Raw genomic sequence first — 12,356 nt, forward strand, 5'->3', positions numbered from 1 at the left:
CTAAACAGACTATAGAGTCATATTTCACTAATTTGTTAACTGTAAAATAAAGTTCGAACGCGGAAAACTCATTTTTCGAAAATTGCGCATTGAAATATGACTTTAGATACCTTAAATTGTAAATAATTTAATTGCATATAACATAAAATGACTAATTTTCCGATAGGTCTTCTAGATTTTCGTGGGCTGAAAAAAAAGTACGTAAAAATATGTAAATTTGCCACTTATTTCTTTCGAGTTACTTTTTCAGTACACTAGGCACAGAAATTAAGGGATATTAAAAAAATACCAAAATTTTGGGTGATTTTCAAAGAGCTGTAATTTGGAGGGAAATGGTCGTAGAGTGAATAAAAAAAAGGAAATTGAAGCTTCAAGTGTCTAGTTTTCGGACCTCTAGTTTAAAATTTTTTAGCGTCAGCAGTTTTTGAGTAATCATAAGAAAATCGACGATAAAGAAAATGCAAATTTTTGCTTTTCTTTAAAAAGGTCTACGAAATTTCACCATAAAGCTCATTCAGATAATTAATTCAATTTGAACGGTTCCGGAGCCCTGTACGATGATTTGTCGCTGAGTTATGGCCGATCAAAGCAAAAAAATCATGTTTGATTTTGGCAATCAATTACTCGGGAAATAATGGTCGTACAGAAAATCCAAGCAGGGTATTGGAAACTGCAAAGTATTCTCTACAAGCTGTAATTATTTGTTGTTGTTAAAAAAAAAATTTTTCGAGGTGAAAATGTTACAAAAAAGGTACAAAATTACATAATTAGAGATATTTGAATAACTCTGCATAACTTTGCTTCAACCTCAAAGTAACCTAAAGAAACTCTGATAATCTCAAAATGCTGCGATTTTTTTTTGTTAGTGCCCGGAATGGTAATTTTTCACTTTTTATTCATTTTTATAAGTTAAAAATGTTTTTTAGCAATAATCCATATTTTCTTCATCAAAAAACATTTATTATTCTAAAAAAAAATTAAAAAAAATTTCTTTCAATAATTAAGCTTTTTTCAAAATTTGTTTCAACATATCTACAAGCTTTACACACGTCAGAAAAAAATTGGTTGATTTGACGTTGCAGTTCACAATTTAATATCGCGTACTGCCGCCTCTCTTCCTGATCACCGATTTTAAGCGGTCTCGCATATTAATGCACAGCCAGATGTCTAGTTGCGTAATTCCTTGCCAAGTTTGTAAAGGAGCCTAGTTTTTAATTGCGTATAGTCGGGACTCGGTGGGTGGTTGAGAGTTACCACGTTGTTGGCGTGAAGAAAATTTCTTGTACGTTTTGCGGTGTGAAGACGAGCATTATCCTGCATGAGAATGAAACGATTCCCCATGCTTGTACGCATGGGCAGGATGTTTGGTTCAAGGAAATGATGATGGACTAGGTTCTGGTATTAATGGATACGCCTGCCCATAGCACAACGGAATCGTCATGGCAACGACGTGAGGAACGTGATACCTATAATTTTACGCGGCCAGCAAGCACGGGGAATCGTTTTATTCTCAAGAAGGATAATGCTCGTCTTCATACCGCAAAACGTTCGAGAAAATATCTTCGCACTAACAACGTGGTAACTCTCAACCATCCACTTATGAGTCCCGACTTGAACTCCATTGGGCATGTTTAGGACATGCTCGGACGCCGATGACGACGAGACTATCCGCAATTACAAAATCACCGGCAATTGACCTAGCAACGTCAAATCAACCAATTTTTTTTTAACATTTATAAAGGTTGTAGATATGTTGAAAACATTTTGAAAAAAGTAATGAAGAATTAATTTTTTTTAGAATAGTGAACGTTTTTTTGATGAAGAAAATATGGATTATTGCTAAAAAATATATTTTTAACTTACAAAAATAAATAAAAAGTGAAAAATTACTTATAACATTGATTTTCAGCAAAAACGACAAATTTAATCATTCCGGGCACTAAGAAAAAAAATCGCAGCGTTTTGAGATTATCAGGGTTTCTTTAGGACACTTTGGAGTTGAAAAGTTAGTCAATATCCTCAGTTTATTCATTATTGGCAACGTTATGCCAAGTTATTCAAATATCCCTAATTATGTAATTTTTTACCTTTTTTCTAACATTTCTAACAACAACCAATAAATTACGTCTTGTAGAGAATACATTGCAGTTTTCAAAGCCCTGCTTGGATTTTCTGTACGACCATTATTTCCCGAGTAATTGATTGCTACAGTCAAAAATGATTTTTTTGCTTTGATCGACGATAACTCGGCGACAAATAAACGTACAAGGCTCCGGAACCGCTCAAATTGAAGGAATTAAATTATCTGAATGAGCTTTATGGTGAAATTACTCTACTCCGCAGACCTTTTTAAAGAAAAACAAAAATTTACAATTTTTTTATCATCGATTTTCTTATGATTACTCAAAAACTGCTGACGCTAAAAAATTTTAAACTCCAGATCCGAAATCTAGACACTTGAAGCTTGAATTTCCTCTCTTTTTATTCTCTCTACGACCATTTTCCTCCAAATTACAGCTCTTTAAAAATCACCAAAAAATCAATTTGTTTAATATCCCTTAATTTCTGTGTCTAGTGTATTATCATTCTACGTACCCTTCCCCGTCATAGAGTGCAATAAAATGTCTACTAATAATTTTTTCACGTTCAAACTTTAATTCGACTGGAGTACTCTCATACTTTTCATGTACCTTATCTTTAAATATTCACGAATTAGAAGTAAAAATGATAAATGACGATTTTATCTCGGTTTTCAGCAATGCGATGTTATGGCAGCATTTTGATGATACTCCCCGTAAACTAATGTATCAATTATTTCATCACGGCCATAAATTCAGACAGTCTTAAAAACCAAATTACACTACTTTTATGAGGTGTATGATAATTGATAACGTAACTAATTCCTAAACTTTTTGTTAGACTTATTCAGCTGTTAGCATAAGAATAGAATATTGTATCTATAATTTTTCACAATATACTCGAATTATTTCATACAGTTTTTCCATTACTTTTAAGAATATTAATTGAATAAGTTGCTTGAGTTCTACAGGGTGTCCCGAAATTCATGCAACAAAATTTGGTCATAGATTCTTACAGTTACAGCCCCCTGAAATCTTTTTTATATTTCAAAACCATGTACCAGAATCACTAACTTTTGTACACAGAGGTTTTATGACATGTGGAATCTCACAGTGCTACGCTTTTTGGCGAGAAACCCCCTTAAGACACTTTTTCGTGGGCCCCTTGTCTTTGGAACCAGGAAAATTTCGTCGCAAATTTTACATTTTATTGACAAAAAGTTTCTAAATTTAATGGCTTTCTAGTAGACTGATATTTTTTAAGAAATTTAAATATGCGACCAAATTTTTTTGGCTCTAAAGACAAGGGGCCCACTAACAATTGTCTTAAGGGGGTTCCCCGCCAAAAAACGTAGCACCATCAGATTCCACATGTCATAAAACCCCTGTGTACCAAATTTAGTGGTTCTCGTACAACAGGGTTCAGAGATATAAAAAAAAGATTATTCTTAGGGGCGGACTTCAGGGGGCTGTAAGACCGAAAGAGGGGGCCACTTGACAAAAATAAAAAATACGGGTCCCGTAAATTTGTCTTAAGAATCTGTGACCAAATTTTGTTGCATGAATTTCGGGACAACCTGTATATCGAGTTAAAAAATATAACCTTAACTTAAATAGCAGCCTGTATATTAGTTTTGATGTTATTGTTATTAATACTCTTCAAAAAATTGTACATATGTGAAATAATAATACGTATTAATTGATTTTGATTATTTTTGGAGTGTGGACTTTTGCTTTCAATCTACACATTTTGGTGTTATACAGAGTGTATTTTAAAACTCACAACTCCTACAAAATTGATGTATGGTAATAATATCCGTTCATAACTTTTTCCTATTTCGAGCAATAATGACGACTATTTTTTATTTCCGAACGAAATCCCAAAACCCAATTCAAATCGGTCTGATAGTTTTGGTATGATTTGTTACGAAATTTCAAAGCGAAATATTTTTTTTTTGCGTCAGTGCTAGGATTAAAATTAGGAATTTTAATCGGCGCTGATTTTTTTACACATACTTGAACTTGGACCCCTTAACTATCATACAGAATCGTTATAATATCAATTTTCTTTTTTTTTTAATAATTTTAAAACTTTGTAATTTTGAAAAGTACTATAAAACAGTTCTCGGAACGACGCTTAACTTAAAAAAAAATAACGTTCAAATGGGTCGTATAAGTTTAGTAAATAATTAAAAATTGTACATCTTGCACTTGGTTTTTGGATCATATTGAAAACACCACGTTTCGTCACACAGTCATGTTGTAAAGGAGGTTTTTGTCCTTTTTGGCCTTCTTGATGACCTTCGAATGTTGAATTCTGAGCAAATCTTAGCAGTTAACTTGTGCGGAACAAACCGTACACACACTTTTCGCTAGCCTAAATGTTCGCCCAAAATGCGATAAATTCAAGTTTTTGAAATGCTAAATTCCAATCACCTACATGAAGCTCAATGAAGATTTTGGCTGATCTTCACGCACAGTGAAATCTGCGATGATCACGGATATCGGTTGGCCAATACGCCATCATTGCTGTTTTCACGATCGTTTTATTTTATTGAATTTCTTTTAATTAAGGATGTTCATTATTTTTGTCACATCCATATAAATCACGGAGTCGTTTTCTGAATTTTCTCGAACGATAAGAGTAGTAGTTGCGTCGTATTTATAAATATTTTCTAGACCCGATCGTGAAGAAGTATCTAGAATTATATCTAATCTAAATGCACAATGGTATTAATAACGATGACAACGATAATACTACATATTTGATAATGTAAGTCACATTTTGTGTACCAACTTAAACACTTTGGTCTTTGGTGAAAATTACCGTAAATCGTTTACATGACTTATTAAAAAATAATGTTATAGTTGTTTTACATTGACAATTTATTGATGAATAAATTGACGAAGTTCTTCATGAATTAATTCACGAATTTATTGGTAAACAGTGTGGTTTTACACTGCTACAGACTTTGTCAAGTTTTTTGACGTATGAATCAGTTCTACCAATGAATCAAAGAAGTAAATAAATTTCAAAAATGTCACCTTTCCCCTCATAATTGTAGTGATACAACGGCGGTACCGTTTTGACACATATTATATAAATATTAGTGTTTGTAAGTAACAAATCAGTAAAAACAATGCAAAACTAGTACGACGCCACACAATTATTTACATATTCCAATAACATAACCTCATTACTGATCTGAAGCTGGAAATCTATTGGGTTGGTACTTCTGAACTTCACGAAAAAATTGACGAAAATTAGAACAAGCTCCAATTCGTCAAGAACTTGATGAATAAATTGATGAAGTTCTTTCACAGCTGATTTGGTGCATTACACTTGTTCAATTTCTTGATGAAGCGACTTCATCAATTAATTGATCAATAAATTGTCAATGTAAAACAACTTTTATAGATTTTTTATAGATTTGAACTAACAGTTCTAACTCCAATTATTAGGTTTGGCACGATTTTTTTTGCCCCCTGTATATCGCAGGTCAACTTTTGATACGTTTTTTCAAAGAGCCATCTTCACTCTACAGTTCCTGAAAAAAAATAATTTCTAGCTGACATACAATCATAATTATGTCAACTACTAGATAGAGGTGATGAAACATAAGAAAAAAATATGAAAACTCGATTATCTCGAAAACTATCAATATTTTAATAGGGATCATAACACAAACTCCCGTTAATTTTTCACGTAGAATTCGATAATGCCATAAAAATATAGGTTTCCATTAAAAAAATTAAGTTGGTACCTGCCCGGGAAAAACTGAACACCCTGTATATGCAAATATATTTTCATTTTGCGCAGCTCGGGAAAGTAGGCAACTCTGTAGAAAAAAATTAAGATATCTTTTATTAACCTAGATATTGTACTTACGCGCACTAGGTGGACACGGTGTGACCACACGAATAAAAAAATTATTACGTTCACGTGTATTGTATATTCCACATAATGGTAAGTTGCACTTTTCCCTGCTTTTTAATTACGCCACCAAACTGTTACTGTACATAATTATGCAGGGGAATGTGCAATTTATTATTAAACAAACACTTCTTTCTTAATCAGTCGTTTGGAAATAAATAATTGTAATCACGATTGTAAACGCCTCAGGAGCAGCGTTAATAGACTTTTAACGGTATTTATACCCGAGAAGCAGATTTGTAAAATTGAAAGTTTTACCAGAACAGCCCTGCATTCTCGGGAGTAACTGTTTTGAGTGTTTGGAGTGGTAAATCGTTAAGAATATTGCCTGGAGGGTCTTAGTTAATTGGACAATTTACCGCTGAAAAATGAAAATAAGGAAAATTGAAATAGATAGAATATCTTGCGGCCGAGGGAGCAGTCAGGAGTTGTTTTTCAAACTCGATTTTGCTTTACCCGGATTCGTGACAATTTAGTCTACGTTTTAAAGATCTTATCGTTGTATTTTTGTACGACATTTCTGAAGTATATAGGTTATACAAAAAAAATGAACCTCAGCCTAATGTCGTACAAAAATAGCAATACTGGAAGCCAGGAAAATTTTTGATTTTATGAAAATTTTGGCCCGGTTTTTGGTGGTTTACTGCAGTATGGGATATATACTGCAAGTTTCGGATTGATACGTAGATAACTTTTTTAGTGACGCCGTACGTATCTGCTGATACAGGGGTTAGAAATGCAGGGTGCAACCCTCTATTTTAGCCCCATTGTTTCAAGTCATTGAAAAATGTACGGCGATTCCACATGATTATTTAACTCTCCAAATAATTTTTAGCAACTATGCCGTCTGAAAATTATGGTTAATGCAAAAGTTTATAAACAATTACTTGTATTTTGGAATTGAGTTTTATTTTTTTTCGATAAGATCATTAATTCCTGTACGGCAACCACTCTTTTGATAAAATATAACCAAAAATTATCGTACTAAATCATGGCCGGTTATAATTAATGGTACAAATTAAAAATTCGAATTAAGAAACAAATAAATATATTGTGAAAATTTACTATATTTTGAAAATTCCTTGTTATAAACTAAATATGTTATATTCAAAATATTATGGCTGTAATTGACTTTTCATAAGTAAAAAAATAAAAAAAACAATGCCCTACATTTTTAACTAGTGGATTTTACATAGCTGATAATATTTTTCATTAAATTTTTACTACATTTTTAGATCATTAATAACAATACTATTTACAAATTTTCATTAGAAATATAACATAAAGAATGAAAACTGTAATGCCGTACATATTCGTTAGAACAATTCTCCGAAACTGTATAAGTCCAAAATGAGGTTTATACTACTTTCAGAAGAAATTTAATTTATACCGTAGAAATCATGATGGCATTGTCTTTAAGTTAAAAAAAAAATGTGTATAGAGAATCGAGAAAATATTTTGAGAAATTTAGAAATTTAATGACGTGCAAGAAAGTATTATTTTTAAATAAATATAGTAATAAACAATTAATTTTAACTCAATATTCATAAGAATTCCTATATAATTACTTACATTTAAAACAGTGATATAATATATGTTTTGAAGGAACAGTACCCTCACATTTGCATATTTGCAACTTCTGTTACAATTGTTTGAACAATTTATTTATGCAAAAATTGTGATGAAGCCATTGGCATACAATATTTGTTTAAGATTAGTAAAAATAATTTGAAAGTGCATTTGTTACAAGAACAACTTTAAGATTGTCGGTTATAAACATGAATAAAACCACAAAAAAATTTACACTCCGAAAAGAAAAAAGAGACAAAGAAAGAAGACGTTTCGATGGCCAGCTAGAATCTCGAAGCGGTAATTTTAATTTTAAAATAAAAATAATTCCAAATATTTTAAAAAATAATCGTTTTTTTATTGATTTTTTAATAATATTTTGGATTTTAAAAAAATTTACTTATGTACTTGTGAAAAAAAAATATAGGCAAGCTTTTCAAATTTATAAAATTAATAATTTTTATATCGACCTGTGGTTTTTTAACGGCATAATTACTTAAAAATTATTTTACATCTGAAATAATGTTTTAGCAACAATGCCGACCATTTTTCAATGATCGGAAACCATAAGGGTCAGATTATAGGGGTTTGCATCCGGGGTTTCTCACTCCTGTATCGACAAATATGTACGGCATTACTGAAAAATATTTCTGTATGATATTGTAAGTCTTATGATAGAAAGGCCGTACAGTAGTAAATAATTTATATTAAGGAGAAAATAATAGTAAAAATAAAATCAATTTTTGCAAGTAATACTTATTTGCAAAAATATATTTCAAGCCATTTAGAACCATTTTTTTTTGTAGGGCATTTTGTTTTTGTTGATTATTGTTGACAGTATTAACAAAATGCAGGGTGTCCCAAAATAGAAGGCCATACCATTAACCACATATTGTTTGGAAAAAAATAATGCGACTTTCCTTATGTCATTTTTTATTTAGACGTCCCTGTTTCAATATACAGGGTGTTAAAGTTTCTTTTTAAAAAACTATTTTTGTTAATAATCCCATTGTTTTGTGAGATATAGACTTCAAATTTTGGACGCACTTTTATCTTATTCCGGCATACTTATTATGTAATTTTGTTGAAAAAAATCGAAGGGCGAATGGTGGTAACTGAGGGATGCAGTACCCTTTATCCCCTCCAATTATTTCTAAGTACGCCTATGCAGCTTTTTCTTGAAATATCAAATGTAGAATTTTGTTCTGATTATTTTATCTCATTTGTAAATTTTTGTTTAAATGCTCTGTTTTGGAGAAAAAACGACATGTATTGATGGGTGGTTATTAAATGCATATCTGCCATATCTGCAAAAGTCAAATTAACTACTGTCACCCTATTAGCCTATTGTCTTAAATTAAAAACTTAATAACCACTAATAGACCAGGCGGCATCTGTTTTGGCTTGGGTGAATCGTATATCCACGGAGATTTTTGGCTTTTTGGCTTTCAAATATCACTAGAAATGAAAATTTTTCTATGCGCATAAAAAAAACGTGGGCTTAACTTTTGACGGCACAATATGTTAAAAAAATTGGGAAAATGTCATATATTTTTCTTCCTATTTAATTATGTATCTTTTTAAGAGTTGATTTTAGGCGAAAATGGAAGAGGAAAAAAATGTTTGTAATTACATTTTTTATAATACATGGCTGGTTACAAATCGAATGAATCATGATTACTATGGTAAAAATCGAAAAAATCACAAAAATGGGGTTAAAAAACAATACTTTTTAGGGATTTTTTTTGGTGTATTTAAATTGGGTGTAGGACCTTTATACTTGGCTCAAGAAAACTTCATGTTATGTAGAATCATCACACCAAATTTCATCAAAATCGGTTCTATAGATTTTGCATAATAAATTTGCAATCCAGATTTTGAAAAAAAAATTGCAAATTTTCAAAATTTTGCACAGCAAAAACCAAGGCCCTTAGATACTTGAAAATTTAATCACATATAGAAGGGCTCTCAGGCTTTCAAACTTTTTTTGAAAAAATCGAATCCGCAATTAGGAGAGCTCTGGCGCTTGTTTAAACATTGGTCGAATTTTTGTACTTATAAACAATTAGAACTTTGTGAATATTCAATCAAATCAAATTTTTTAAAGCAGGTTTTAAAAGTTCTTGGAAAGACGCTTCTTTAAAAAAAAAAGATCGATTGATCAATTAGTTACATAGTTATAGCCGTCATTTACACTAAATGTACTGGGACATCCGGGCTAATTTTTCGAAAAATACCTTTGGTATTCCGAGTACTTACCAGGTCTAAGATTACAATACTTTTCTTCATTGGCAACCTACTTTAAAACGTGTTTAAAGTTATTTATGCAAGCGAGAAATTCAATAAAATCGTACGGGTGGTGGTGGTGGGGGAAGCAGAGAGCGCGGCCGCTTCGGCCTGCTCGAAATTGAATCGGCTATAACTACGTAACTAATTGATCAATCGATCTGTTTTTTTTTAAAAAAGCGTCTTTCCAAGAACTTTTAAAACCTGCTTTAAAAAATTTGATTTGATTGAATATTCACAAAGTTCTAATTGTTTATAAGTACAAAAATTCGACCAATGTTTAAACAAGCGCCAGAGCTCTCCTAATTGACGGATTCGAATTTTTCAAAAAAAGTTTGAAAGCTTGAGAGCCCTTCTATATGTGATTAAATTTTCAAGTATCTAAGGGCCTTGGTTTTTGCTGTGCAAAATTTTGAAAATTTGCAATTTTTTTTTCAAAATCTGGATTGCAAAATTATTATGCAAAATCTATCGAACCGATTTTGATGAAATTTGGTGTGATGATTCTACATAACATGAAGTTTTCTTGAGCCAAGTATAAAGGTCCTATACCCAATTTAAATACCCCAAAAAAATTCCCTAAAAAGTATTGTTTTTTAACCCCATTTTTGCGATTTTTTCGATTTTTACCATAATAATCATGATTCATTCGATTTGTAACTAGTCATGTTTTGTAAAAAATTTAATTACAAACATTTTTTTCCTCTTCCATTTTCGCCTAAAATCAACTCTTGAAAAGATACATAATTAAATAGGAAGAAAAATATGACATTTTTCGAATTTTTTTAACATATTGTGCCGCCAAAAGTTAAGCCCACGTTTTTTTTATGCGCATAGAAAAATTTTCATTTCTAGTGATATTTGAAAGCCAAAAAGCCAAAAATCTCCGTGGATATACGATTCACCCAAATATGGCTTTTTGAAACAGATACCGTCTGGACTATAACTACTTCTCGATTTGCCGAATCAAAGAATTAATAGTAACTAATGTCATTATGTTGACATGGTGGACATTTGTTTTCACAGCTTACTATTTTTTCCTGACATTCATCGGCCGCTAAGACATTTGTAACCTATCAATACATGTCGTTTTTCTCCAAAACAGAGCATTTAAACAAAAATTTACAAAAGAGATAAAATGATCAGAAGAAAATTTTACGTTTCAAGAAAAAGCTGCATAGCCGTACTTAGAAATAATTGGGAGGGGATAAAGGGTAGTGCATCCCTCACTTACCTCCATTCGCCCTTCGATTTTTTTTCACCAAAATTACATGATAAGTGTGCCAGAATAAGATAAAAGTACGTGCAAAATTTCAAGTGTGTATCTTACAAAACAATGGGATTATTAACAAAAATAGTTTTTTAAAATGTAACTTTAACACCCTGTATATTGAAACAGGGACGCCTAAATAAAAAATGGCATAAGGAAAATCGTATTATTTTTGTCCAATGCCGTACAAAAATTTTTCACCGTGAAATCCTACTTTTCAGAGGGTAATTAATTTTCCTATAGTAAGCACGTTTCATGAAAAATGTACGGCATGGCCAAAAATGTCATTATTTTATAAAATAGAATTAAAATTAGTGAATTTGATGTTGGTTCAAATCACCCTCCATACGCTACTTACAAATAGAGGGTTACACCCTGTATTCCTAACCCCTGTATCAGCAAGTACGTACGGCGTCGCTTAAAAATTTGTCTATATATCGATCCGAAACTTGCAGTATAAATGCCGTACTGTAAACTGTAATAAATCACCCGGACCAAAATTTTCGGAAAATAAAAATTTTCCTGGCTTTCGGTATTGCTATTTTTATACGGCATTAGGTCGAGATTATTTTTTTTTGTATAACCTATATACTTTAGAAATGCCGTACAAAAATGTTTTGCCGAAAACCATCCCCCCTTGGTGGACAGGTTTAGCTTACCTGTGTACTCACCTGCCGGCATAGTTTCTAAAGTTTTTGTTATATGTGGTGGTATTGATTTATAAGTATGTAATTCATGCTGGGTCAAATGACCCCTTGAAAATTTGCGATGGGCTTGATTTCACATTGTTTTGTACTAACATTCCTTATTTGATCTTTGGCGTTGAATTAACCCCCTCATTGGTGTGGGTGTGAATTGATTTTCCGTATTTTTCTTTCTAATGCTCAAAATATTATATAATTTGTTTTCTAGTTTTTGTAAATTGTTACTTTTCGTTATAAAGATTTACCTTATCGTCACTATTCCAGATTATTTTTTGGGATGTTTTAGCGTTTTATTAATAAATGTCCTGGTGAATCGGTTTTTGGCCCGCGGATTCGGATTTCAGCATTAAAAAAAATATACAAATCATGTCATTACATTACTTTTTTTGTGGGGCTGTGTAATAATTAATTTTCGGAAAATTTGTAGTATAGAAATTCGTTGCCTGCTGTTCCTCAGAGAATTTAGAAAAGTAAAGAACCATTTAATTTTTTTAAATACGTATATTCACGTCCCA

The 12,356-nt window shown here is 31.6% G+C and overlaps 1 protein-coding gene across 5 annotated transcripts in view; it reads left to right on the top strand.

Moving 5' to 3' along the window:
- The window catches only part of LOC108917939 (F-actin-monooxygenase Mical), a 210,311-nt gene that overhangs the window by 42,165 nt on the left and 155,790 nt on the right, over window positions 1-12,356 (top strand). The gene's annotated exons all lie outside the window — the stretch shown is intronic.

Source organism: Anoplophora glabripennis, unplaced genomic scaffold, assembly GCF_000390285.2.
Source record: "Anoplophora glabripennis isolate ALB-LARVAE unplaced genomic scaffold, Agla_2.0 scaffold66, whole genome shotgun sequence".
NCBI lineage: Eukaryota > Metazoa > Arthropoda > Insecta > Coleoptera > Cerambycidae > Anoplophora > Anoplophora glabripennis.